Source organism: Delphinapterus leucas, chromosome 2 (assembly GCF_059928025.1).
Source record: "Delphinapterus leucas isolate spDelLeu-1000000601 "Yukka" chromosome 2, BTC_Dleu_Yukka2, whole genome shotgun sequence".
Taxonomy (NCBI): domain Eukaryota; kingdom Metazoa; phylum Chordata; class Mammalia; order Artiodactyla; family Monodontidae; genus Delphinapterus; species Delphinapterus leucas.
In genome coordinates this window covers 103077801-103105704 of record NC_143130.1, presented here as the reverse complement: position 1 = coordinate 103105704, position 27904 = coordinate 103077801, and the positions used below count along the sequence as shown (strand labels likewise).

Here is a 27904-nt window from a genome sequence, read left to right as displayed (position 1 = left end):
TGGGAAGAAGTTTAGAGTACGAGCCAATGAATAGGCTCATAAAGACCTGAGCCTCACCACTGCCTCTACCACTCCGTAACTACTTCAGCTTAAATAGTTTACTCAAATTTTCTAGACTTAAATTTCCCCACTAGGAAAGCAAGAAAAATTATGCCATCTACTCACAAGGTTGTTGTAATAATTAGTATTTTAAAAGTGCTTTTATCAATGATAAACGCATTGCATATATTTCAACAATTTAATCCCCAACCAGGGTTCAGAGAAGTTAGGTTACTTGTCCAAAGTCACACAGCTATTTAGGACGGGATTAGAATTTGAAACATTAGGCAATCTGATTCCCAAACTCATACACTTAAGTATTACACTATACTAGTGCAATGAATACTATTTTGGACAGTAATCACATTAAAAATTAAATGTACATGGAATTCCAAAAACTTCAGACCAGTTTCTTGTTTTCATGAAACAAATATAACACAGTTGAGTAACAGTAAACCTTGGGAATTACTAGGGTTAAATCTACAAACTAGTGTTTCTCAAAGTATATCTTCAGATTACCTGCAAAGGAATCATCTGGAAATTTCCTACTTCAAATCTGTGGAATCACAATCTCTTGGGGGCAGAAGTCTGAGTTCCATGCTTCAAATTGAACATATTTTGTATTCTCCTATGTCTTAGACTGTTCTAGTGTTCCTCTCAATGCTACTTCTTATGAATTTATAATATATTAGTTGGAGCAGCTCAAGTAGAATGGTCTATAGTTTGAGAAATAATATGTCTTTCCTTTAGGCTTTCATAAGTGTGCAAAGAAAATAATGCATGAAATATCTGGTTTAAAAACTAGACCATTACGGGACTTCCCTGATGGTGCAGTGGTTAAGAATCCACCTACCAACGCAGGGGACATGGGTTCGATCCCTGGTCCGAAGATCCCACATGCTGTGGAGCAACTAAGCCCATGTGCCAAAGCTACTGAGCCTGCGATCTACAGTCCACGAGCTACAACTATAAACAAACAAACAAACAAAAAAAACAAACAAAAAAACCCCTAGACCATTACCATGTACGGTCGCTTGAGAACCCAACTTAACAGATAAAATAGGCACATCATTTCATTTCAGAGAAAAAAAATGAAAGTATAGCTACATTTCTGACCTCCCTGTTGTACCTCCTCAATTTAAACAGCCGAGGAGTTAAGACTTTTTAACATAAGGTTTATTGACACAGTGACATTTCACAGAAAACCATTCCCACCTGAAAAATTCCTCTGATTCTGTGTTGTCAATGAACATTTAATTGCGAATGATATAAACCTCCACACTGGCTATGATGGACTAGCATGTTCCCATCCAACACAACTAGGAAAGTTGGATAAAGCATTAAAAAAAAATTTATTTGACGGCACTGAAGAACTATCAAGGAAGGGAAGACTTTAGGGGCCAAGATCATCAGAGAGAAGGGAAGTAAAGAGTGTAGCCTGGAGGCTTCCCTGGTGGCGCAGTGGTTGAGGGTCCGCCTGCCGATGCAGGGGACACGGGTTCGTGCCCTGGTCCGGGAGTGTCCCGCATGCCGCGGAGCAGCTGGGCCTGTGAGCCGTGGCCGCTGGGCCTGCGCGTCCAGAGCCTGTGCTCCGCAACGGGAGAGGCCACAGCAGTGAGAGGCCCGCGTACCGCAAAAAAAAAAAAAAAAAAAGAGCGTAGCCCGATATTTGTTGCCGCTTTTCCCCTTGAGGCCTTTGCCAATTTGTCAGGGGTGGGGAATGGCAGCTACAGCAGAAGCTGAGAAGAAGGTGGCAGCCAGAAGCTAAGAACTGAGCAGAGAAAACAGTCTCCGTGGGCTGGGGTCGGGGAGAGGCAGAGTTGGAGTATAGGCTGTGCCAAGGAAGACTGGCCCAGGTAAAAGTCCGGGCCTCAGCCAAGACCCACAGGGAGGTATTCCTCAGGAGTAAAGCCAGACTGACAGTAAACAGACTTTGAGTCAGCTCCGTCCCAGGATAGTTTAAAGTGACCGGCCTTTACCCTATCTGTCAAAATCAAAAGTTAATAACCTCTGGAGGAAGATATACTACAGAGCTTTAAATAATCTCTACGGTTTTTCATACATAATGTCTGGTATGTAATAAAAGAGTACTTGGCAAGACCAAATAATCGAAAACCCACAAGAAAAAAAAAAATAGGCAATGGAAAGAGACCATCAGGAGATCCAGACACTGAAGTTATCTGACATGAATGTTAAGTATATTTTTTAAAAAACTGATTAATATGTTCAAGAAAATAAATGGCAAAATGGAGAATTTCATCCAAGAATTGGAATCTATGAAAAAGAAAGACATGAAATTGTAAAACTAAAGCACATAATAAATATAATAACTGGGATAAACTTAGAAGCAGATTGACACAGTTGAAGGAAGGATTAACGAGCTTTAAGATAGAGAACTAAAGCACAGAGAACAAAAGAATGCAAGGTTGGTTTAACATTTAAAAATCAGTTTGTGTAATTCAGCACATTAACAGAAGACGGGAGTAATCACGTGATCCATCCAATATATGCAGAAAACACATCTGATAAAAGTTAACACCCATTCATAATAAAAGCTCCTAGTAAATAAAGAATAGGAAGAAAACCCTTAGTCTAATAAAGAGTATCTACATCAAAGCTAAAGCAGACAGCACATTTATGTCTTGTTCCCTGAGACTGTAAAGAGGACAGAGATGCCTGGTAGCATCACTTCTATTCTACATTATACCAGTGATCCTAAGCAGTGCACTAAGGCAAGAAATAGAGTCAAAGATATAAGAATTGGAAAGGAAAAAACAAAGCTGTAATAATAGTGAGTGTAAAAAATATGAAACGATTTATAGCCAAACTAATTTAATAAATGAATATAACAAAGTCAGTGAATTAAAGGACAATATACAAAAATCAACTCTATCTCTACATGCCAGCAATAAACAATTTTTTAAAAAATTTAAAATATGCCATTTCACACATGAAAAGATGCTCAACATCACTAACTATTAGAGAAATGCAAATCAAAACTGCAATGAAGTACCACCTCACACAGGTCAGAATGGCCATCATCAAAAAGTCTACAAATAACAAATGCTGGAGAGGGTGTGGAGAAAAGGGAACCCTCCTACACTGTTGGTGGGAATGTAAATTGGTCCAGCCATTATGGAAAACAGTGTGGAGGTTCCTCAGAAAACTAAAAATCGGATTACCATACAATCCAGCAATCCCATTCCTGGGCATATACCTGGACAAAACTATAATTCAAAAAGATACATGCGCACCCCAATGTTCATTGCAACACTATTTACAATAGCCAAAACATGGAAACAATGTAAATGTCTATTGACAGATGAATGGATAAAGAAGATGTGGTATATATATACAATGGAATACTACTCAGCCATAAAAAAGAATGAAATGATGCCATCTGCAGCAACATGGATGCAACTAGAGATTATCATAATAAGTGAAGTAAGTCAGAAAGAGAAAGACAAATACCATATGATATCACTTACATGTGGAATCTAAAATATAGCACAAATGAACCTGTCTACAAAACAGAAACAGACTCATAGACATAGAAAACAGACTTGTGGTTGCCAAGGGGGAGGGAGGTGGGGGAGGGAAGGATTGGTAGTTCGGGGATAGCAGATGCAAACTATTATATATAGAATGAATAAATGACAAGGTCCTACTGTATAGCACAGGGAACTATATTCAATATCCTGTGATAAACCATAATGGAAAAGAATATAAGAAAGAATGTTTATATGTGTATAACTGAGTCACTTTGCTTCACAGCAGAGATTAACACAACATTGTAAATCAATTATACTTAAATAAAAAAAATTTTTTAAATAAATAAAATATGCCATTTAAGATAGCATCAGAAAACATCAATACCTAGGATTAAAGCCAATTAAAGATATTTAAGACCTCTGTACACAAAACTAGAAAACATTAGTACAATAAGTTAAAGAAGACCTACATAAGTATTATCTCTAATCTTTCCTGCCAAATCATTTCTCCTTTTCTTCTAATCTCTGTAGGCATTCCCTTTCAAAAGATCTTTCCAGCACAACGCCAAGCCAACTTGATTCCCAACACTCCTTCCTGTGTGTCACCCCTAGCCAGCCCCTGCTCTCCCATCTTCTAACGGATACAGGTTGCTTGTTCTATGTTTATTGTAGGTCATAAACACATGCACTTCAGTCAGATGTCTTTAATAACTTCTTTGTGCTTATCCGTTTTCTTCTTTTGAAATGTTGGCTTCCAAAGTCCAGGAACCATAGTGTATTATCTCCCTCACAGCCTGCTAATGAGGTATAGTTTTGATTGAGTGAAGCTAAGAAAAATACAACAGTTTTTAAGAATGTTATTTTTATCTGTTTTAAGGAGGAAGTTTTATTCTATATTTTGACTCTTAAGGATATTTGAATGTGAAAAAAACTATTTAAGAATTTAGTTGCCTTTGCTTTTACTTATTTTCAACTTACTTCTTTGATGGTCTTGAAAAACCACCAAAGGATTATAAATTTTCTGAGCAATGAACTGAGAAAGAATTCTTATCCTGTGATAAATTATCTCCAGATTCTGTTGAGTTGCTCTGAAAAAAAATTAGGGTATGTGTAAATTGGGGGAAGGGAAGGAAGGGGTTTGTAACCTGGGTGTTTATGTATAACATTGTGTCAGTACAATATAGAACAATTTAACCTTGGCCAAACAAAGGAGGGGAAATCATGAGTGTATCAGAGACTTGTACTGGACTTGTCCCTCTGCCCTGCCTTCGGAGTCAGGGAGAGATTCCTATCCTGTGCTAATTTGTGGATTTTCTCTAGTAGAAAGTAAGATGTGAATCTCACCTCCAAAGTGAATTTGAGATATTCAATTTAGGGACTGCATGGAAACAGAAATAAAAAGCAACCAAAGTTCTTTTCATTAAAGTGTCAGCAAGTCTTCAAAGCTGATGTCTCCTATTTCATATAAATGAAAAGAAAACCAGATGACACGAGGCCTAGAAAATAAACAGCATGTTTATAATTAGCTCTTCCAGAGATCTGGTCATGTCCATGTGTGACACGATCCAGTCTTAGTATTTCATAAGGCACCAGGAGGCAAAAAAAAAATCCTCTCTTCAAGGAAAATCTCTGTACCTGTAAGAAAGGTGCCTACATGATCAGGCCTCCCTACTACCTAACTGTGCAGCCACGGGGGTGCCAGGAAGGGGGTTTGGGAATATTGGCCCTGCTCCCTTCTCCCAGTTCTCAAAACTATATTCCTTTCTGTTTAGCTAATTAGAGACTCAGTTGGGATTATCAAGGTATTTCTTTTTTTCCTTTGCCCCAGTAAGGGTAAGCCTATTGTATTATAAAAACGCATTATTCTTGTTTACTTAAATTAGGTTTATGTTATTTGATCATCTAAAAGCAAAGATTTAGATTGGAACCAAAGTCAGTTGATCCTTTTTTGCCGGCTTGAGCTGGCTGGTATGATGAAAGGAAGGGCAGCGGTGCCACTGGTATTGTCACAATGTCTAGTTTTAGAGCAACAAACAGAGAAGAATGATAACTGGCACAGGGGAGGCATGCTTAGAAGACTACTGAGGAACTTGACGGTGGAGAGAAGATTTGTGAAGGCAGAAAATGTGTATTATTTTTATCAAGTGCCCTCCTGAAGGCAACTGTTGACTGTCATAACTCTGCATAGTTGGAACTCTGCAATAGATAGACCATACCTCCTGATATTCATTTGAAAAAATAGAAGACACAATCCCCAAGGACATCGTCCAGACAGTTAGTGTTGAATGGAGAAAGAGTTTACTACAGGCTGGAGTGATCAGGGAAGACTTCCTGGAGGAGGTAGTGTTCGGTCTTGAGGTTTGAGTAGAGTTGACAAGGAGGACAGGAAAGGGAGTGGCATCTCAAACAAGAGGCACAGAAGAAGCAAAGCTTTAGAGGTGGGAAAGTTCAAGACATTTTCAATGGAAACTAAGGAACGCGGCCTGGCTGAAGCAGAGATGTTTGGGGATATGGTTTATTAAATGCATTTGACAACTTAATTAAAAGGAGAGAGAGAGATGCATTCTAATGACACGCTTCTTTATCAGAAACTTGTTTTTTAACCAGAAGTAATGATAATATCAGGAGCACAAGGGGTACATCTAGGTCACCAGAAAAGACTGGTTTGGATGCAAACATAATAAGAATGAAACACACATCCATGTGTTTGACAAAAAGCCCCCATCCTAGATGAACCCACCATGCACCTTCTCTGGGCTTATACCCCAGCAGATGAAAACTTACCGGGACATTTTACCCACATAGAGCATTAGCTGCCCAGCCATCTTTATATGTTTCTCTGGTCAGCTCATGACTTAATTCTCCACATTAGTTCACACCTTTTCACTTCCTTCAAAGCTTCAATGAACTCCCACTCTTGAGACAGCCCTGTGAAAAGGACTTTTAGAAGTGCGGCTAGTGGATGAATCCCAGTTACTACCAGGAGTTTGGAATGAGGGACCTCTAGTAGCATCATTTCCTAGGAGTTCACTTGTCTTCTTCCCTGAATTTCTCCCTCCACACTTTACATGTACTAACTCCTGGACTTTTTCTCCTCCCACCTGTACTCTCCCACAGTGGTGTGCTGCTAAACTGGCTCTCTGAAAGAAAGAAAGCCTGGATTTGTTAGCATTTGTTGATTTCTGTGGTATAAAGATTCCCACCACAGCTGCTTTCAAGCTACCCCCAGCTTGAAATATTTAACCACCACCAAGAGACTGGGAGGCAAGTCTGGCTCTCTGGATCACCTGCGTCACACCGGGCTCCCTTCTCATTCCTCAGACCACTCTTCCCAGGGGCCTCTACTCTCTGGCCTTTGTAGGGGTTTTGTGCTTCATAATAGGGTCGCAGGAACCAGGATCAGCTGGCTGAAGTATCCTGAAATCACTGACGTTAGACCTGTAGGATGCTAAACCGCATCTTTTACTGTTCCACGGGTTAGGGCTCACCTTTCATCTCTCATGAAGTTCAATATTCTAGCAGTACCAGGCAATGTTAGGGAAGCATTAAACAACAAGATGCATGAAAAAGCCTCTTCCCTCTTCAACGAAATTCTGGTTCCTTAGCATTCTGGGCACAGTTCTTTTGCACACTGACAGGAGGCAAGAGCTGTTATCCCTGATGAATTCTCCTTCAGTGCTTCATACACTTCAATGTTTGTACAATTACCAGGGGATCTTGATAAAACGTAGATCCTGAGCTTCCCTGGTGGTGCAGTGGTTGAGAGTCCGCCTGCCGATGCAGGGGACATGGGTTCGTGCCCTGGTCCGGGAAGATCCCACGTACCGCGGAGCGGCTGGGCCCGTGAACCATGGCCGCTGAGCCTGCGCGTCCGGAGCCTGTGCTCCGCAACGGGAGAGGCCACAACAGTGAGAGGCCCGCGTACCGCAAAAAAAAACCCAAGAACGTAGATCCTAATTCAGGAGTGGGAGGGCGCTGAGCGTTTGCATCCTTAACAGGCTCTGAGGACCACACTTTGAGTAGCAGCAGACCGGATGACCTCTAAGGTCTTTTCCAACTCTGGTTGGAGAAGGTTGGTTGGCCTGTTGAGTAGGACTCTTCATTAACACTCAACAGTTCTAAGGACTCTAGCGAGGTCTGCCAGCCTTTCAACTCTGTGACCCCACTGCCCTCACCTTTTGACACATCTTGGCTAAATTGTTGACTAGTACATCCCACCCTGGCAAAGTCCACATCCTCTGCTCCTCACACAGTCACCTTCAAAGCATTTCTCCTGCTCACCCCTTCTTTCCCACCAACCCACCTCCAGTCCCAGCTTACACTCCCTGGTTCCAGGTCCTTGGTCCAGTTTCCACAGTGCCCTTAGCACATGTGCATTTTTAACTGGGGTTATTTACAAGGTGTCCCTTTTCCATTTGTGTTCTCATGCACATAATATCCATTTACATCCTCTCTTGAGTCTTTAAGAACAGAAGTCGTGACTTTTCTCCCTTTTGTCCTCTGCTCGGAGCCAGGTATGTAGCTCCACACAGGTCGTCCCAGGGAGACAACATTCATAAGTGTCAACCAGTGTCTTCTAGTGTCTCATCTTCCCTGTTGCTTCTTTTTAAAAATTTTTGTCAGTCCACATAGATAGGTTAATTTTCAAATGCTTTTTATTTTATTATTATTTATTTTATTTTATTATTATTATTAGTTTTGGCCGCTCTGCACAGCATGTGAAATCTTAGTTTCCTGACCAGGGATCGAACCTGCACCCCCTGCGTTGGAATCGTGGAGTCTTAGCCACTGGACCACCAGGGAAGTCTTCCCCCTGTTCCTCCTTAAGTCCTTCCTTGACTGACCTTCCTTTTTCTACGCTTCAAACATATTCTTCCTCTGCAGTGCGGTATCACTGAAAACGCCAGGGACCCTGGGTCATAGAGAACCACATCCTTCCCAGCTTCTGCATGTGGAGCAGCACAGTATGAAGAGCCTGGAAGTGGAGTGAGAAGGTCCTGCCTGAGTTCAAATCCCACTTGCTCCCCTGATTAGGTATGTATGATCAGGTAGGCGATTTTGCCTCTCCAAAATGATTTCTTTGTAAAAAGGGGATAGTGGTGCCCAACTCAAGCAGTTGTAAGGGTTTAAGAAAATAATTCATGGGAAGCACTTAACACAGTGTCTAGCATGGAGTAAAAAATGTGTGACGTTAAACTCTCTCAGTCTTGGCTCCTTGTGGGCAAAATGAGAATAATAGTACCCATCATACAGGGTATTTGGGAGGATAAAATGAAGCAGTGTGTGCGGCGTGCCTCAACACTCCACCCACAGATGGCCCCCTTGCTTCTCCTTTCCTGCCATGTGGGCAGGATCCTAAGGTCACCCTTGCTCTCGGTGCTTTTTCTCTCCTCTCCCTGCTCCCATTCTCTCAGGCTTCCTTCCTTCTCTTCTTTCCCTTAATAAGTGTTCATTGGCTGCAGTGACAGTGTGAGGGGAGAGTGGAATAATATTGGTCTCCCTTAAAGAAGTGTAATGGGGAAAAACCATGAGCCTACACGTAAATGGGGATAGAAATATAAAATAATGACCACTTCTACATTAACTTTTTATTCGGTCATTGAAAATTATGTTATGTGGGAAATATCTGACTCTATAAGACATAGTCCTTCTCTCTAGATGTTTATAACTACAAGTACGAGCAACAACAAAACGTTTACTTGAAATAAGATTAAATTGTGGAAAATTTCAACCTCAAACAGAAATTCTATGGCCTAAAAGCCAATGACCACACTTAAAATGATATTCTCAGCTGACTAAAATCAGTCTTTTTCTCTCCTGTTTCCATTTTTACTTTGTTGATTGCTTAAGAAACTACTAGTGAATTTTGTGTTGCATTCTCTCATCTTACAATGGATCCCAGGGGATATATCTTAAAGAGTGAAGAATTCGTATTCAAGAATATGTCAAGCTACTGGAAAAGAAGAAAATCCTAAGAAATCCTAAGTCCTTTGGAGAAGGGATACAAAAGATGGAAATTGCAATCTTCTTAGATTCTCAACCCTGGCTGCGAAGTAGAATCACTTGGGCAGATTTTAAAAATTATCAAAATCCAGGTCCCGACCTAGACCAATTAAATCAGAATTTCTAGGCATTAGCAGTTTTATAAGTTCCCCAGGTGATTCCAATGTGCATCCTCGGTCGAGAAGTGTTCTGTTAGTTGACCAGCAGGAAACACCACCTGTTAAGCAGATTGGTAAAGGAAGGTAAGAGTCCAACTTCATCTGAGAGCACGCTCTCACTCTTGTTCTGACCTCCAACCAAGGCCTTTTTTCAATTCTCCAAATGCATCAAAACTTCACAAAGGCCCTCTGCCTAGAATGACCTTACTCCCTCTCCTTTTTCATCCATCCCATTCTGGTTCATTCCCAAGGTTCAGCTCAATGACTTCTCAAGGAAGCCTTGGCTAACTTAGACCATAATACCCTATGCTTCTCCTCAGCACATACTGTAAGTAAAGAAAGTACTGTGTAATTAATTGTGTTTTACCTTTATGCCTTCCTAGAGCAGGAGTTCTCAAAGTGTGGGCTGTGGACCAATAGCATCAGTCTATCAACTTGTTAGGAATATGCAAATCTTCCAGCCCCACTCCAGACCTACTTAGTCAGAAAACTCTGGGGGTGGGGCCGGGTTTTAAGCAGCCCGCAGGGTGATTCTGATGCAAACTGAAGTTTGAGAGCCAATGGGCTAGAGTCTTAACTCCTTGAGGGGCAAGGATCATACCTGCTTTTTTTGTTTTTTTCTACTGCTATATCCTCAGTGTCCTGTGTCAGGTATGCACTTGATAAATGCTTGTTGCGTGAGTGTAAGGCTCAAGAATCTGAGGTGGAGGTCTCTATGCCTGGCAGTAGGGAGCATGTTCGTTTAGGTTAAAGATAAACTCTCTACCACATAAATCCATGTGCGTCGTGGGAACTTATTCATGCTCAGCTGACGCTGTTGGCAAGGGCCAGCTCACTCAGGGCCTCACGTGGCCTTGTTAAGGGTGTTGGTCTTTATCTTAAGAGAAATTAGAAGATATCAAAGGATTTAAACTGTGAGATGACAGGATTTAGAGGAAGGAAGAGGGTACGATAGCTTCCAAGAAGGACGTTGGTTACAAGAGAAAGGGCAGCAGTGGTGACAAGTGGAAAGAAAGGACTCTGGGTGAGTGTGAGAGGAGGGTAGCTGCCCCTCCGATGGGCTGGTGGCAGAAGACCTCAGGGAGAAACCAGGGGAGGTGGAGAGATGAGACATTTGAATAAAAGGTCTGAGGATCTGGTGGATGCTCTGGAGGCACAGGAAGACTCTGGAAAGGAGTCAAGGAGAGAGGGTGCGTGCTGGGCGGAGCAGCACGAATAACCCAATCTCAACAGTCTCCTGCAGGCAGCTCGGCCCTGGGCCTGATGGAGAGCCATGGCTTGTGATGTTGCCTGGCAGCCGCAGTTTCACATAGTTGTTTGGGGCCCATTTAATTTCTAATGAGGAATTTCGAGTAGCTCAGCATCAAGCAGGACCTCATGTTCTTGTTCTATGAATAGTGCCTGGGTTCTGGCTGAGAACCTTATTGTCCAGATCTAGCACCGTTTTTTATCCTCATAAGTTGCTGGATAAGGTTGATTTTTTTCTTCTTCTCAGTCCTCCCTTCATTCATCTACATACTAGGTACCTGGTAGTGCTCTAAGAACTAGGGTTTAAATCTTCCTCTGGAATCCTATTCTCATGGCTGGGTTCCCTCTTCCTACAGCCAGATTTCCTTGATGACAGCTATCAGGCAAGTGACACCCACTGTCACCTCCAGGAGAGGAGTCCCAGGGTGATAACCCACTCCATGGTTCAAAGTCACCAAGAAAGACACAATTCATGCAGGAACTGGATGGAACAACGTTTCCCTCAAATAGAGAAGAGAAAAAGCAAGATCAGCTTCAGTGTTTGCATATTGGTTCCCCCATGGCCAGTGGGTCTCGCCCTGCAGCTGATGCAGGGTGATGGTCTGCACACACCCTTCTCCTGCTGCAAGAGAAGGACCCGATTCCCTCCTCACCAGTGATGGCTACAGTAGAGGAGTTAACCAGGTGCCATACGACACACAGGCTTACACAGAACAAAAGGAGTACATTTGAGTCTAAAACAGGAAAAGATATTTCCGCACAAGGCAATAGGCCCAGCACAGGCTGTGAGGGCTTTTTATTTTCTTAAGGAAGGTTTCCAGGGCCAAGGCCCATTCTTATGTGGCTGTGCAGGAGTTGAAAGACTGCATTTCTCAACAACTATCTCACAGAATCTTGGGATTCTTAGAGTTGAAGGAGGTCTTTGGGGTCATTACATATGTTCCCCCATTGTGCTACTTTGTCCATTGTCTACTATGTAGAATTTGGCTGTCAGACGTCAGGGTGCTCCATTACCTGTCCCAACTCACATGCCATGTCCCAGTGAACCCAGCCAGTTACCAGCCATTCCTGGGTCTGATTCAAACAGCTACTAAGCCAAAACTCTGACATTTGAGGAAATGAGTATGTAAACAGTCAATAGTAAAGTAAGACAGTATATAGGACAATAGACCCACAAGGTCTGCAGCAACCTATCCAGGAAGCCAAACCTCAACCTCTAGCAATCAGCCCAGAAGGATCAGGACTTGGGCAAAGACTGCCAGCTTCCCTACCTTTAATCCCTGCTTCCAGTGCAGGACCAACCGGAGAAAGTCAAATATGCTCCCCAGACCAATCACGTAAGCTGCACTTCTTCTAGCTAGCCTGCATCCAGCTTCCACAGGTGAACAGCCTCCAATCAGCACATACCTGACGCCTCCTCCTTTTTGTACTATGAAGCTTTTCTACTTCCTACCTGCCTTTGAGTCTCTGCCAAACACCATTGAAAGTGGCTGAGTCCCTTACTATAGACAGCTCTGAAAAATATAGCCACTGTTTTCATTTGGAAGTTCTTTATATATTTCCACACATTAGTGGACAACAAATTAAATAAACTTGGAATTATCTCCTAGCTATCATGGACTTGGCGAAATAAAACTCATAACTAGAAGATGCTGAAAGTAATCTGAGGGGAATAGAACTGCATTTTTATATTTTTCAGTTTCATTGAGTTAAAATTGACATAAAATATTGAATTAGTTTAAGGTGTACAACATAATGATTTGATATAGGTATATATTGTGAAATAATACATATTTAGTTAACATCCATCACCTCACAGATTCTTTTCTTGTGATGAGAACTTTTAAGATCTATTCTCTTAGCAATTTTAAAATATACAATACAGTATTGTTAACTATAGTTGTATATAACAAGATAAACACTGTATATTTGAAAGTAATGTACATGCTGTACATTATATCCACAGAGCTTATTTATCATATAACTGGAAATTTGTATCTTTTGACCACCTTCACCCATTTCTCCAACCCTCTACCCCTTACCTCTGGCAACCACTAATCTGCTTTGTTTCTATGAGTTAATTTTCTCTTGGTTTTCATATATAAATATCATACAGTATTTGTCTTTCTTTGTCTGACTTACTTCACTTAGCATAATGCCCTCAGGGTCCACCCATGTTGTTGCAAATGGCAGGATTTCCTTATTTTTATGGCTGAATAGTACTCCCTTGTGTATGTGTGTATATATATATATACATACACCACATCTTCTTGGTCCATTCGTCCATTGTTGGACACAGGTTATTTCCATGTCTTCGTTATTGTAAATAATGCTGCCATGAACATGGGGGTGCAGATATTTCAAGAAAGCAATTTGTTTCCTTCATATACCCAGAAGTGGAACTGATGGATCATATAGTAGTTCTATTTTTAATTTTTTTTTTTTTTTGCGGTACGTGGGCCTCTCACTGTTGTGGCCTCTCCCATTGCGGAGCACAGGCTCCGGACGCGCAGGCTCAGTGGCCGTGGCTCACGGGCCCAGCTGCTCCGCGGCATGTGGGATCTTCCCAGACCAGGAAACGAACCCGTGTCCCCTGCATCGGCAGGCGGACTCTCAACCACTGCGCCACCAGGGAAGCCCCTATTTTTAGAGGAAACTCCATACTGTTTTCCATAGTAGCTACACAAATTTACATTCCCACCAATGGTACACAAGGGTTCCCTTTCTTCCATGTCTTTGCCAAAACTTGTTATCTCTTGTCTTTTTTTTTTTTTTCTTGTGGTACGCGGGCCTGTCACTGTTGTGGCCTCTCCCGTTGCGGAGCACAGGCTCCGGACGCGCAGGCTCAGCAGCCATAGCTCACGGGTCTAGCCGCTCCGCGGCATGTGGGATCTTCCCAGACCCGGGCACGAACCCGTGTCCCCTGCATCGGCAGGCGGACTCTCAACAACTGCGCCCCCAGGGAAGCCCTATCTCTTGTCTTTTTGATGACAGCCATCCTAACAGGTATGAGATGATATCTCATTGTGGTTTTGATTCACATTTCCTTGATGATTAGTGATGTTGAATACCTTTTCAAGTACCCGTTAGCCATTTGTATGTCTTCTTTGGAAAATGTCTATTCAATTCCTCTGCCCATTTTTAAATCAGATTATTATTATTATTTTTTGCTATTGCATTGTATAGAACTGCATTTTTCAAACGTATTTAAATCATATGGAAACCCATGGTCATGGATAGCCATACAGCAGAGAGCACTCGGCTAGGGGTAAAAGAAGAGAAAAAGACACATGCTATTTTTTGCAGGATATGCTACAGACCATCGAGCCGGAATAAAGATAAGGGTAATATTTTTGTGACATAGGTTATAAAACTGGCAAAAGGAGAAAATTCTAGTAAAAGATGTGACATGAAATGTCTGCTAAAAATCTAATTTTTTCCAAAATAGAGAATCAGATGCACTTCTGACTTGCTTTGTTAATATTTCAGGAATAAAACAAACCACGAAACCAAAAAGATTGGGGCTTCCCTGGTGGCACAGTGGTTGAGAGTCCGCCTGCCAATGCAGGGGACACGGGTTCGTGCCCCGGTCCGGGAAGATCCCACATGCTGCTGGGCCCGTGAGCCATGGCCGCTGAGCCTGCGTGTCCGGAGCCTGTGCTCTGCAACGTGAGAGGCCACAACAGTGAGAGGCCCGCGTACCGCAAAAAAACCCCAAAAAGATTATGTGGAAGTGGAGGAGGAATCAAAGCTAACAATCTCATTAGAAAGTTCTGAAAATATGGGAGGAATGGAATGAATTGCATTGAATGAACTGGAGAATGCACAGCTCTGCAAGCAACAGACTAGGAAAGATGGCTGGATCTTGGCAGAGTTTTTCTAGTCTTGTAATAGCTGGATCACTGTTGGAAATTTAACAGCCTGTTTTTTTCTTCTGTTCAGCATTACAGCTAAGCGTCCCCACATTTACATATAAAGCAGCGAGGTCTGCAGTTACGTTATTTTAGCATATGGTCTTATTTCTGCTATGCTAATACTGGTAGATATTTTGGGCAGTTAGGACTAAACACTGAAATAAGAAAAGCCACCACCTACGCTCTGCTACAGTTATATTTTCCACTTAGAGTTAGTGTTTGCAAATTGCCCACACTTCATTTTAATCACTTTTATTACTTTACTGAATCAACTTAATGAAGTTTGTATTAAAAAACAATATTGCTCATGATTTCATCAACTCAGTAATCAGTTCGGTAACTCAGTAATCCTAACTAGAGTGGAAGAAATGAATCTCAAATAAGGGGCCAAGTCTTAGGTCTTCCAAATGCACTTCTCAGCATGCATACATTCCAGAATTTTCAGCTATATCTACATTTTAATGTAACAGCCAATACTATGAATAGAGGATACTGGAAAAAGCATCTCAGATCATATCTGCATCAAGCAAAGTATTAGCATTGCAGACTGATTGTTTTTCATTGAAAGATTGAAATTATTCTTTTTTGACAGCTAAATATAATTCACTAAATAAATATTTGCAATCATTAAATAAATACTTGTATATCAACTATGTGCAAGACACTGTGCTTGCTACTGTAAAACAGGTTGACTGAAAGGTGGAAGATTTATTCTCCAAGTTTCTTAAGTTTTAAAATGTATTTCCTTGTTTCTACCTATCCGTGTTTCTCTTAGAGGCATCCAATCTATATATCTTAAAATGCCATAAAAATGGTTACACATTTGTTCATTTAACCTAACTTCTTTGAAGAAACGTTGGTCAAGCCAATTCCCCTTTAATTAAAATAAATATTTCTCAAATGTGGTATTTTGGGGAGGCTTGAATGATCTGAAAAGCATGTTCGAAGTAGTCCCCAGAAAGCACAACCTGATAAACAGAAAATGTTGATTCTGTGAAATTCCCCACTGGTTTAGTAGGTATGAGCATCTGGGTGCTGATGAAATGCATGCTTGGATGCCACCCCTTCCACCAAAAGTCTCAGTTCTCCATGTGTGCACACAGTACTCCCATGACTAGGAGGCTATCGACTGTAAATCCACCATCAATTCAACAATTGATATTTGGGGAAAAAGAAGCCACTCTATAAAATGTATACATGGTTATAAATGTTAGAGAGAAAGGTACATCTTAGAATCCAAGTAATATGATTTTCTTATAAACATACATATATATATCATACATATATAATGTGTATTTTTTCTCATAAGCATACCTATATATATTTTAATATCTCTCCCTCTCTCAAACACACACACACACACACACACACACACACACACACACACCATCATCATCATTATCTATGTGGGAAAATCTCCAACATCACAGTAAATATATTTCAATCTCACATCCTGATTAACACATGCCATCAGTAGATGCACACTTCTCACATAAGTGAAGCAATTTTCACAGTTTGGGTGCCATTCTCCCTTCTTTAGATATTACAGTGCAAATGAGAATTTCAGTGCGATGATATCATGGTTAGTTTAAATTTACGGCAGTCAGGAAATTCCCAAAGCAGATGAAGAATTTCTAAACGTCACATGCGAACACAGCTAAGTATAAATAGCAGTGGTGATCCCAACACTGATTTTCATTGTGTTTAGAGGCATTTAAATCATATCACATACGGGACTGGATTTTTTTTACGTTGATTTATATAATTTTAATTATTTAGGAACAATCACTTTCTAAAACTCAATAAAGAGATTAGATGGGACATTTGTGGGGGAAGTTAAACATGGCTCCTAACCACAGGAGAAAAATGTACGGCAAAGGAGAAAAGATAAACAAGAATAGAAGATGACATATAGCCATCTGTCAGCTCCCAAAGGATATGTTGGTTTTCATGACAGTGTTTTCTGTTTTCTTTTTCAATGCTTTACCCAGCAGCATGCTGCTCAGTAAGCAACATTCAGGTATAGGATTGGGACAGACACTACTGATAATAGGTGACTGCCTTTAGGTATCCCTGATATATAACCTGGCTTGTCCCCTAGCAGATTTTGGACAATGGTTTTAAAGCACATGTTTTAATCCAAGATAAGAAGCTCAAGGCTACTAAAGAGAAGATAGACTTTTTACATAGAAGTGTGTGTGTGTGTGTATATATATGTGTGTGTGTGTGTGTATATATATATATACACACACACACACACATAAATATGTATATATAATATATTTCAAATGCAAGGCAAAGGATACTACAAAGTTATTACAGAATGTAAAGACTTCTGGTTCCAGCAGATAGTATACCAGGATAATCTTAAACTAACTTAGGAAAAACAACTAGAAATGTTGGATAGAAAATAGGAGTATTTTTTAATAAGTGTATAGAAGTCTTTGTAAAAATAAAAAAAGAAAGAAAGAAAATCTCCAGATGCTAGGAAGGAAGAGTGGGGGGATGGGGGTAAGAAATGAAAAAAAAAATGCAAAAAAAAAAGAAAAAAAGGAAGAGGCAACTGAAAACCTGAGAGGTAAGGATGTGTTCTGATGAAGGGGCTATTCTAGAAAATGCTATCCACTACAGTAACCTAAGGGCTTGAGTAATTTTTTTCCTTTTAGGTTGACTTAAAGTTCTATAAATTTTCCTGAGAATTACAAATCTGATGCATATACATTTTAGTGTGTAGCTTGATGAATTTGAAAAATGCTTACACCCATGTAACCAGTACCCCCAGTCTAGATATAGAACACCTCTATCACCCCAGAAAGTTTTCTTAGGCCCCTTCCAGTCAATCTCTATACCCACAAGCAATTATTGTTCTGATTCCTATCACCATAGATTCCAGTGACCGTGTTTTTGAATTTTATATAAGTGGAATCATAACATATGTATTCTTTTATGTAAGGCTTCTTTCCACAATGGGGTAAGATTTATCTGTCTATAAATAACTGTGCCTAAAAGGGTTGCTTACCTCTGACAAAACCTAATGATAATGACAAAGGGTATTTTTGGAGAATTTCAACCGACACCCTACTGTACTGTAACGGGAATACAGAGGATTCCAGTATCAATCTCATGTTCTGCCTCATGAAGAAGCTGCTGGTAACCCTCAACCAGTGTGAATGGGGAATGAAGTCTATTTGGACCCACCTTTATGGTGCAAATTACTTCTGTCATGCAGGCACGGATCTGTGTGCGAATGCTGACGTTTTCTTCAAGGATCATAGTTTCCAGATTTGGTCTTCACAGGATGCACTTATTTGTAGACTGTCTTCAAGTACTGAGTCATTATTATTTTGTTAACCTGAGTAGTCCTGCAGCTTCACGTTTCTAACACGGGCACGATGGGTCTTCTATTTCTCAGGAGCCGGGGACAAGGCAAGTTTCATTCTGTTTTCCTGGGACAAAGACATGGGAAGGCCTTCGTATCTAGTTTCCTCATAAAAGTCTCTTTCTGTTTGAAGAAGCTTTTGTGCGACACCTTGATGCTTCCTCAAATCAACAATAGCACAGAACTTCTATTTAATTTACTCCCCCAATTGCATGGATTACATACACTGCAGGCGGTCTGGAGCAGTGAGGGGCTGTGAGAGGGACCCTTGATTGGTTTCCTCTCACTCATTCTAAAGGTGGTGGTGACGACAGTGGCCTAGAGGTATATTATGGCCTTTCTTTGGCTCTCCAGGTATGGGAATGAATTTTTTTAAATGACTGGGGAGAAGCATAGATACCCAATTATAAATTCCACCACTTCAAGATTTCATTAGCACACTACGTTCAGGTGAGTGAGCATTTGGAGCTTACTAGGTAATGATTGATGCTGACCCTGAGCAACTAGAAAGCTGCAGGATGGCTGGCATCCTTCAGATGCTGCAAACACATGGCCACAGGATCAGTACACTGTCCCTGTTGAGCTGTTAAATGGGGCTGTGCTAGCTTCCCAGGCTTGAAAAGAAATTCAGTCGGTAACATCCTAGCAGAGCGCGGCGCACATGCCATACAGGTGACCTTAGCTGGTGCGCTTTCTCACAGCTCCTCTCTCAATGCGAACGTCTCTGTCAGTATGTGCACCACTTTCCTCCCAGTGGTCAAATGTTTGACGTTTTAGTTCGTCCGTGATGGCAAAGGTCCTCTTTGTTCGAAGCTCCAGGCAGGGTTTAACCAGAGCAGCTCAGGGCACGGCCACTGGGATTGGATATGTGCTTTGCGATGTCTTCATCTAAATGCTGTTGGACAGCTTCTCCACCACAGCGAAGGAAGGAGGGAGGAAACATTTCGGCTGGGCCAAGGTGGGCGTGGGAAGGAAAGGAGGCAAGCACAGGCTCCCTGCCCCGCGCAGGAATGCAGGAGTGGAGGCGAAAAGAGGCCGGTGAGCATGGTGACTGGGATGGGCCTGGGGAGGGCAGTGAAGAGTTCAAGACCTCTGGCACTGGAAGACGCAGAAAATGTTGACAAGGAGGAGGGGAAAGGGACCCAGGGGAGAGCCTGGGCCGTGAGCCAGAAGCAGAAGAGAAGGCTTTGCGCGCCCCCCAGCACACGCCACCTTAGTGGGATGCGCTCCTGTGCGGATGCCTGTGGCCTCCCTCTTGGCCAGGCACTTGCAGCTGAGCGGTGAGTCAGCGCTGGGCCGTTGTTCATCCTTTTTTGAAGCCAAGTCTCTAGTCATTTCTGAAAAAAGAAAAATGATTGAGGAGGAGCTGGTTTTTCACCTTCAGAACAGATGTGAGTGAACCCGTTATGTGTTTTACTAATAAAAGCAATCACATCTTAAGAGCAGCGTGGGGTTGGGGAATGAATGCTCCTTGAATACCTTTTGTCCATCAGTGATGCTGCCGTCCATGGTGCCAAAGGATAGGTAGAGCTTGCCCAGCAGCAACACGTGAGGCTCTGTCAGGGCACCACCGCCACTAGAAATACATTTCAGAAAGCCAAGTGGTGCTTTTGCTAATTTGAGAGGCCAGAGTGAGCTGCTCACCCACTACACGTATTTCAGGAACAGATGAAAATGGACTCCGTGCCTGCTTCCTCTCAGCAGGCCCCTCTCCACTCCCCCAGAGCCTCCACCTTGTTTCCTGGTGGCACAGAACTCTACACACCAGCCGCCCCCTCCCCTTTCCCAAAACGTGGGTCTGCCCTTCTGGGTAGCACCTCCACGCACGAACCAGTCACAGTTATAGGGCCCGTACTCAAATATCCTGGTTCAAATCCTGGCTCCACCACTTACTGGCTGTGTCAACCTTGAATGGGTTTCTTAATTACTTTAAGCTTCGATGTCCTCATCTATAAAACAGGAAATCTATTGCCCTGGGGTGGTTGTGAGAGTCAAATTGTAACCATCTGTGTAAAACACATACCACAGCATCTGATGTGTAAATACTCAGTAAACACCACCATCATCACCATCACTGTCATCATCTCAGGTCTTTTCCCCAGATCACGCCTGCTCTGTGTCAGAGCCAGATGACAGCAGCCCCGTCGCATGTGTTGTTCCCTGACATTGTTCTGCTAAACCAACGTATGACAGAAGCGGAGGAACTATAACATCATGTGGTAACACCACCATTCAGGTAGATGATAATCATGGTAATGACAGCTATGATTTACTGCGTTCCCACTATGGGTCTGGCATTATACTAGTCAATCCTGTATCTCCACATACTTAATCCTTATGACAACTCTTCAAGGAAAGTCTTATTATCCCAATTACACAGATGAGGAAACTAAAGCGATGTGGGTCAGGGTCACCCAGTGAGTGAGCGGCGGAGCTCCTTTAGGGATTTCTAATTTAGGTCTGCCTGGCACACCCCCCCCCCCACCTGTCTTAAACACCTGGGCCATGTCCTGGGTCGGGGCCTTCCACTGCTATTCTCTCTGCCTCACCCTCTTCCAGCATTTGCTCAGTGGGGCCTTCCCTCACCAGCATGAGTGCCTAGGACACAGGAAGACAGTGAATGTCACAGGAGCAGGTCTGAGGAGCCCACAGAATCTGAGTCACACAGATCAGGGATGAGTATTCCCTGAAGAAGGGCAGACGGTCACCCACAGGCCTGGCCCTGGGCAGCATTTGGAAACAGGTGAACTGCTAACTCCAGGTACCACAGGCCCTCAGGTACCCTACATCTTTTCAAATCTTCTCTCAGGAAATGTGCTAATAAACACTAATATGTGCAATGCGTTGGCCAACCCAAGTACTTTTCGTCTCACTGTGGGAACAGATCCTAAGCCACAAAACTGAATCTCTAATGGTGGATTTCTATATGTCAGTGACAAATCTGGTGAGGACACACTTCCCTACTCCTCCCACCCCCAATACCTCATAGGTGGCTTTCTGATCTCCTTATGAGCCTACCAAAGCAATTTTTGAAAGGCATTCAGCAAAAGATAGACAGAAAAGTTCTTTGTGACTAACTCCCCATTACTCAGAAAATTTAAGTGGATCAAACATCCCATCCCCCTTCACCCTCTGAGCATGTGGGTAATCACAATGTTACTGTATAATGTGAAAATTTCCAAATAGAACTAAACTCAGGTCTATAAATATACATGATTAAGGATTCAAATATAGCACTGCTGTATTTTCATGGGGGCTATTTCTGTGTGGTGATTGCCTCGCTGATTTGCAATTTCAGAATACGAATGGCTTTTCTCCAAAACTAATGGGGAACTTGGCAGGGTGCTGCACACCCAGGCCCTGTCTGAGAAAAAGTCTGTTGAACAGTGATAAGTGCTCTTCTTCCCAGTTACATAAGCAGAGCTGACAAAAGGCAGCAGTACGACTCCAGATCCTCCTAAGATGAAATAGTGTTTGTTGGGTTTCTCTTCTGGTGCTAGAGGAATACTGACTCTTCTGGTAATTAATAATGAAATGATCATGAGTCTGTATCCCTCTATGATATTTTAAATTAAGCGCACTATGGTACAAGTTAGGAATAAATGGCAAGGAGAGTTCTCTGACACTCGATTCACAAATAACTAAAAAATGCTTAAATACAAATGATGTAAATAAATTCATATCCATGGTGACTGAACCAAAGAGGACCTGCCTGAAGCAAACTCTATGGCTGTTATAAGCAAAACATTATCATCTCCAGCAAACAGAGAGAAAAGTAGATTTCCAACGTGTCCTGAACTCCACATCATAAAGCAACGTTTCCAGTATCGTCACAGACAATACAACCCCCCTCTGAGCAAGGCCTCTGTGGTTATATTCTGAAACAGTTTAGAGAATGATGGACTTTGGACTCGAAGCTCAAATCCCAGTTCTCTCACTTATAAATTTTGTTACTTTGGACAAATAAGGCTTAGAGAAGTTTTCTCATCTGTACCGTGGAGATTTCAAAGTAATACCAAAGCCTCAGGGTTGAGAAAATTAAATGAGAGAAGGCATTTAAAAGCACAGTATTTAGCATATAGTAAATACTCAGTAAACATCTTTAATATTTTGTCTGAAAGTCTATCTTCAGTGTCTCTCATTGATTCTGAGCCTCCTTTTCCTGGCTCCATGGTTCTTATTTCTGGAGGACCTTAGGACACTCCTTCCTGCCAGCCACTTTCAGGGAAATAGGCCAGGTAAAGAAATAGAACCCAACTCCATGTCAGAACCCCAAACCTTGTGTGAAAGAAACAATTCTAGAGTAGTTGCTCCTTAAGATAGGGGTTTAAATATGGTGGAGAAAGAAAGCTAGGACCCCAAATTTAAACCAACACCAGAGAGAGTTAGTACGAAGCTAATGAAGGTTAAGTTTCAAGACTCCTCTCTTGCATGGCCCCTTCCAAAACCTTATACCTAATTTTGTGTTCATAATTTTGCATCCTTTTTCTTAAATATGGCTCTTAAATTTGTATACACTTTGGGCCCACCAAAACCTGGAACTGCCCGTGTCTAATGAATATGCTCTGAGCCCATCTGGTAGCAGGGGTGACCTGAAGCTGTGGATCACAGAGCTAGCCTTACATGTCTTTCTTTCACCTTCTTCTAATGAGTCCCAGGATTGGTTAAAGGTCAAGGATAAGGCTATACCTGCAGGTGGAGTCTAAACATTCCTTGATGAAAAGAAGAGTCAGTGGTATCAGGAATGAGGCAGTCTGATCAACCTGAGGATTAATGGTAATTCTCTAGAGACTTAGAGTTCAGTAAGGGAAATGAGACATTACAAAATAGGTACAGAAAGGCATTAAATCAGTGTTTTTCAAATGTGGTCCAGTCCAGCTGTGATGCAATGGCCTGACCAATCCTCACCAAGAACAACTGAAAAAGCTGGATAGAAATTGAGAAAAAAATCTGTTTGAAGGCACTAGAAACCTGCCGAGATAGCCAGGACTTGAGGGGAGGCGACTTATTGAGGTGATCCCAAGTTTTTGCACACTGCTTTACCCCTAGGGGCATGCAATGGACTGAATGGGTATACTCACAAAATTCTTACGTTGAAATCCTAACTCACAATGTGATGATATTTGGAGGTGTGGCCTTTAGGAAATAATTAAATTATGAGGGTGGATCCTTCGTGGATGGGATTAGTGTCCTTATAAAGGGGACCCCAGAGAACATTCTTGCCCTCTTTCCAACGTGTGTGGTCACAGAGAAAAGGTGGTCCTTTATGAACCACGGAGTTGGCTCTCACCTGACCTAAAACTGCCAGCACCTTGATCTTAGGCTTCCTAAAGAACTGTGAGAAATAAATGTGTGTTGCTTAAGCCACCCAGTTTATGGTATTTTTGTTATAGCAACCCACATGGAATAAGACAGGGCATTTGGCAATTCTCGGTGCAGGGCAAATGGCTGAGAAGTTAGCAGTAATTTGATGGGGCTGGGAAGATAAAAATTGAAGTTTGAAGCTGCCACGGCAGTTAGGACATGTAGAATCAAGATCCTAGAGAAGAGGGGTGCAAAAATGTGATCCCAACATCAGCATAAGTTTTCTTCAAGTTATTTACTGATTAAGTTGTGCAGGCAAGAGGCTTAGAGCCAAACAGAAAGCGGCTGAAAAAGCAAAGCAGAATATTTAGCAATTTCATAATGCTATGGAGACAAAAACTGAATTTGGAACCTACCCAAAAGGACTGATCCCCCCAAAATATCTCAGGCCCTCAGCTGGGATGTCTGTCTAGATGGTTACACCCTAGGAATAAGAGCGAGCCAGAACTAGACTGACCTTCCCAAAGACAGCACACCAGCCTGGGAGAGATGTGGCCCCAACTGGATTGAGGTGATCTGCCTCCAGGCTGCCTGTGAGAGGAGAGGGTAAATCCTCTCTGGAGGGAGAAAACATCATCCAGAGCCTGTGCAATGTTTCACATACAATGTCAGACATTCATTAAAGTACTGCCAGGCATAGCAAGAAACAGGAAGGACTGAGAGAAAAACAGGCAACAGAAACACAGACAGGTAATCCAGATACTGGAGTTATCAGACACACCGAAACCACTGTGATTAATATGTTCAAGAAAATACATTACAAGACGGAGAAATGGAATTTGTTAAAAGAGAATAAAATGAAAATTATGGAGGTGGAAAATGCAAAAACTAATAGTAGCACTCAATAGGTAGCTTTAACAGCAAATAGAGCAGAGCAGAAGATAGGATTAGTGGGGTGGAAGGTAGATGAGTAAAAAACAACCAGACCGCACACCATGGCACATCCTAGGTAAACTGCTAAAAATCAACAACAAAGTTAGAAATTGTAAAAAACAGCTAGAGAAAAGAGATATCATTTTGAAAGAAGCAACAAAAGACTGACACCTGACTTTTCCAAAGAGAGATGGAAGTAGAAGAAAATAAAATGACATTTTTTATGTGCCCCAAGAAAATAATTGACAGTTTAGATACATGGGAAAATATCCTTCAAAAACAAAGGTGAAACAGATAAACAAAAACTGAGAGACATTTGTCAGTAGCACACTTACACTGAAGGAAATATTAAACGGATTTAACTCTTCATAAGGAAAGAAAATTTTCCAGATGAAAAATAAAGATATATGAAGAAGAGCAATGGAAAGGGTAAATGTATGGGTTAATCAAAATAAATATTAACTTGCAAAACAATAATAATGTTTTTATTGGAGTGTAGAAAAATTTCTACAAAAATTTATGTAGAAATAAAATGTAGAACAATAATAACACAAAGTAGGAGGGGTTTAATAAAATCAGTATTACAAAGTCTTAGTATCATGTGAGAGGTGGAACAGGTATTAATTTTTAGTAGACCGTGATAAGTCAAGAATGCCTGTTGTACTTTTGAAGATAACAGGTAAAAAGAATGTATTATTGGGAATTCCCTGGGGGTCCAGTGGTTAGGACTTGGTGATTTCACTGCCAAGGGCCCGGGTTCAATCCCTGGTTGGGGAACTAAAATCCCACAAGCTGAGCAGGGGCCAAAAAAAAAAAAAGTGTTATTAACAAACTAAAAGAATGGGAAAAATAAAATAATAACGGATACTTTATATATCCAAAGAAAGGCAAGAAAGATGAGAAAAGTGAACATAAAACACAGGAGAGTAAAATGGTTAAAATAAACCCAAATATAATTTATATAATTTTATAATTAAAATAAACCCAAATATAATTTATATAATTTTATAATTATATAAAATAAAAATATAATTTTATATAATTATAAAATAAAAATTTTATAATTATATAAAATTAAAATGATCTACTCTAAAGACAAAGGTTATATTAATTATACATGTTGCTTACAAAAGAAAAAAATTAAATATAAGGACACAGAAAGACTGAGTAAGGATGGAAAAAGATACAGCATGAAAAATCTAACCCAAGGAAAACTGGTGTAGTTAAAACTAATATAAGGGAAGGTAGACTTTAAGGCAAGAAGCATTACTAGAGTTAAAGAGGGACATTTTTTCATGATAAAGAAGTCTGCTGATCAGGAAGGTATAATGATTCTAAATATGTATATTTTTAATAAAATAGTCTCAAAATACATCATACAAAAATTGACAGAATTACAAGGAGAAATAAATAAGTTCACAGAGTATCCCAACACACTCTTGGTGGATGTGTCAAGAATACAAGGCTGCTCTTCACTCAGGTCATTTCCCAAGAGGGCTGAGTTTGCAGCAAGAAACCTTGAGGGGTGAGGACACACCTCCCTCTGGGACAACAAACAGGTTTGCTTGCTGCTTACTGTAAAAGTGGGGGATTCCCCAGTGTTCCTCTCCTATAACACAACCCATGACTACGCAGGGACGCGTTAGGGCCCTCCAGGTCACCTCTGTGGGACTCGGGAAGCAAGAGGAACTGATGCAAACAAACATGCTGATGCCCATGCTGCTTGCTGTTCTGTGAGTGATGCAGCCTTTTGCTTCTCACCCAGAAGTCTCGTGTCTTCAACGTATTACTTATAAATAGGTAAAATCAAATCCTAAACCTAAGGATATGTTACTTACAACAGGAAGGACCTAGAAAGTTTAAGTAGGAGAATGGAAAAAATATGCCATGCAAAAAGCAACCAAATGAAAGCTGGTATAGCTATATTAATGTTAGACAAGCTAGTGCTTCAAGGCCAGAAGCATATCTAGACTTAAAGAGAGACATTTCTAAATAACTGAAAAAATCCATCCATCAAGAAGGTATATAATAATTCTATGTTTGTATGCTTTTAATAACATGGTCTCAAAATACACAAAGCAAAACTTGATAGAACTAAAAGAAGAAATAAGCCTATAACACACTCAGATTTTTTTAAAAACACACCTCTCTCAGTAACTGATAGAACAAGCAGGCAAAAAGTGAGAATATAAGGGATTTGAACAAATAATTAACAATTTATTAACACTAAGTTATATGTGTGTATATACATATGATGGTACCTAACTTCTACAGAATACACAATCTTTTCAAGTACATGTGAAACATGTACCATAAAAGTCCTGACAAATTTCAAGGGATTTTCTTCATTCAGAGTACTTCTCTGACCATGGTGGAACAAAGCTAGAAGTTAATAACAAAAAGATAAGAAAGATGCCCAAATGCTTGGAAATTAAGAAACCCACTTCTTAAAAGGCATTCTTGTTTTTTTTTTTAAATTGAGGTGAAATTCACATAACAAAGTTAACCATTTTAAAGAGAACAATTAAGTGGTATTTAGTGCATTCACAAGTTTGTGTAACCACCACCTCTATTAAGCTCCAAAACATTTTCAAAGAAAATGAAAAAATGTGTTTAAAAAAGTCCCAATGGAAATTAGGAAACATCTTGAACTGGATGTTAATGAAAACATGATATGGGATGTGCACGATATAGCTAAAGCTGTGCTGAAAAGTTATTATACATTACTTTTGCCCATATAAATTTTAAAATTCAGCTTAAATGGACAAATTCCTATAAAAACACAACTTACCAAAACCAACACAACAAGAAACAGAATAGTCTTATACCATTTAATAAATTAAATCTGAAATTTAAAACCTCACAAAGAGATCTCCAGGCTTAGATGACTTCACTGGTAAATTGTTCCAAATGCTAAAAAAAGAAATAATACCACTTTTACAAAATCTCTTCCAGTAAAAGAAGAAGGAGAGAATACTTTCAACTCAATTTATAAGGTGAGCATAATCTAGATACCCAATCTGATAAAAGTAATATCATCATCATCTTAATAATTATAGACCAATCTCTATAATTCTCACAGATGCAAGAATCCTAATAAAAATATTAGTAACAATACAGCAATTATTTTAAAATTATTAGGAATGTGAGGTCACTTGAATATTTGAAAAACCAATCAATGTGAGAACCTCTGCTTCTGCTCATGAAGTAGTAACTCATCATCCCACTAAAATCAACTAGAAAACTGGACAAAATATACGAAGCAACTATTTTCAGACGTTGAACAACAGGCAGCAAAGGTCTTTGATCCCTGAAAGAAAGGAAACACAACAAAACAAGGTGAGCCCTGTGATTGCCCTGGCTTTTTGCGGAGAGGTAATTTCCAAACTGCAGCACAGGGAAGGAGAACCTAAGTAGAAGCCCAGCAGTCTCACC

At 40.9% G+C, this 27904-nt stretch overlaps 2 protein-coding genes across 4 annotated transcripts in view; both read right to left on the bottom strand.

The window, feature by feature from the left end:
* ACTC1 (actin alpha cardiac muscle 1) overlaps positions 1 to 18160 on the bottom strand; it is a 34890-nt gene extending 16730 nt beyond the window's left edge. Inside the window, exon 1 of the mRNA XM_030762885.2 lies at positions 18052 to 18160. The gene's annotated coding sequence lies outside the window, so the exon portion shown is untranslated. The remainder of the gene's footprint in view (positions 1 to 18051) is intronic.
* AQR (aquarius intron-binding spliceosomal factor) overlaps positions 225 to 27904 on the bottom strand; it is a 138105-nt gene continuing 110425 nt past the window's right edge. The window contains exons 36-37 of one of the 3 annotated variants that reach the window (XR_016392136.1): positions 19712 to 19808; positions 225 to 19569 (exon numbers count right to left, since the gene is read on the bottom strand). The gene's annotated coding sequence lies outside the window, so the exon portion shown is untranslated. Of the gene's footprint in view, positions 19570 to 19711; positions 19809 to 25570; positions 27780 to 27904 lie in introns of those variants that run through there. The other 2 variants (XM_030762878.2, XM_022587531.2) reach the window with 2 other exon arrangements.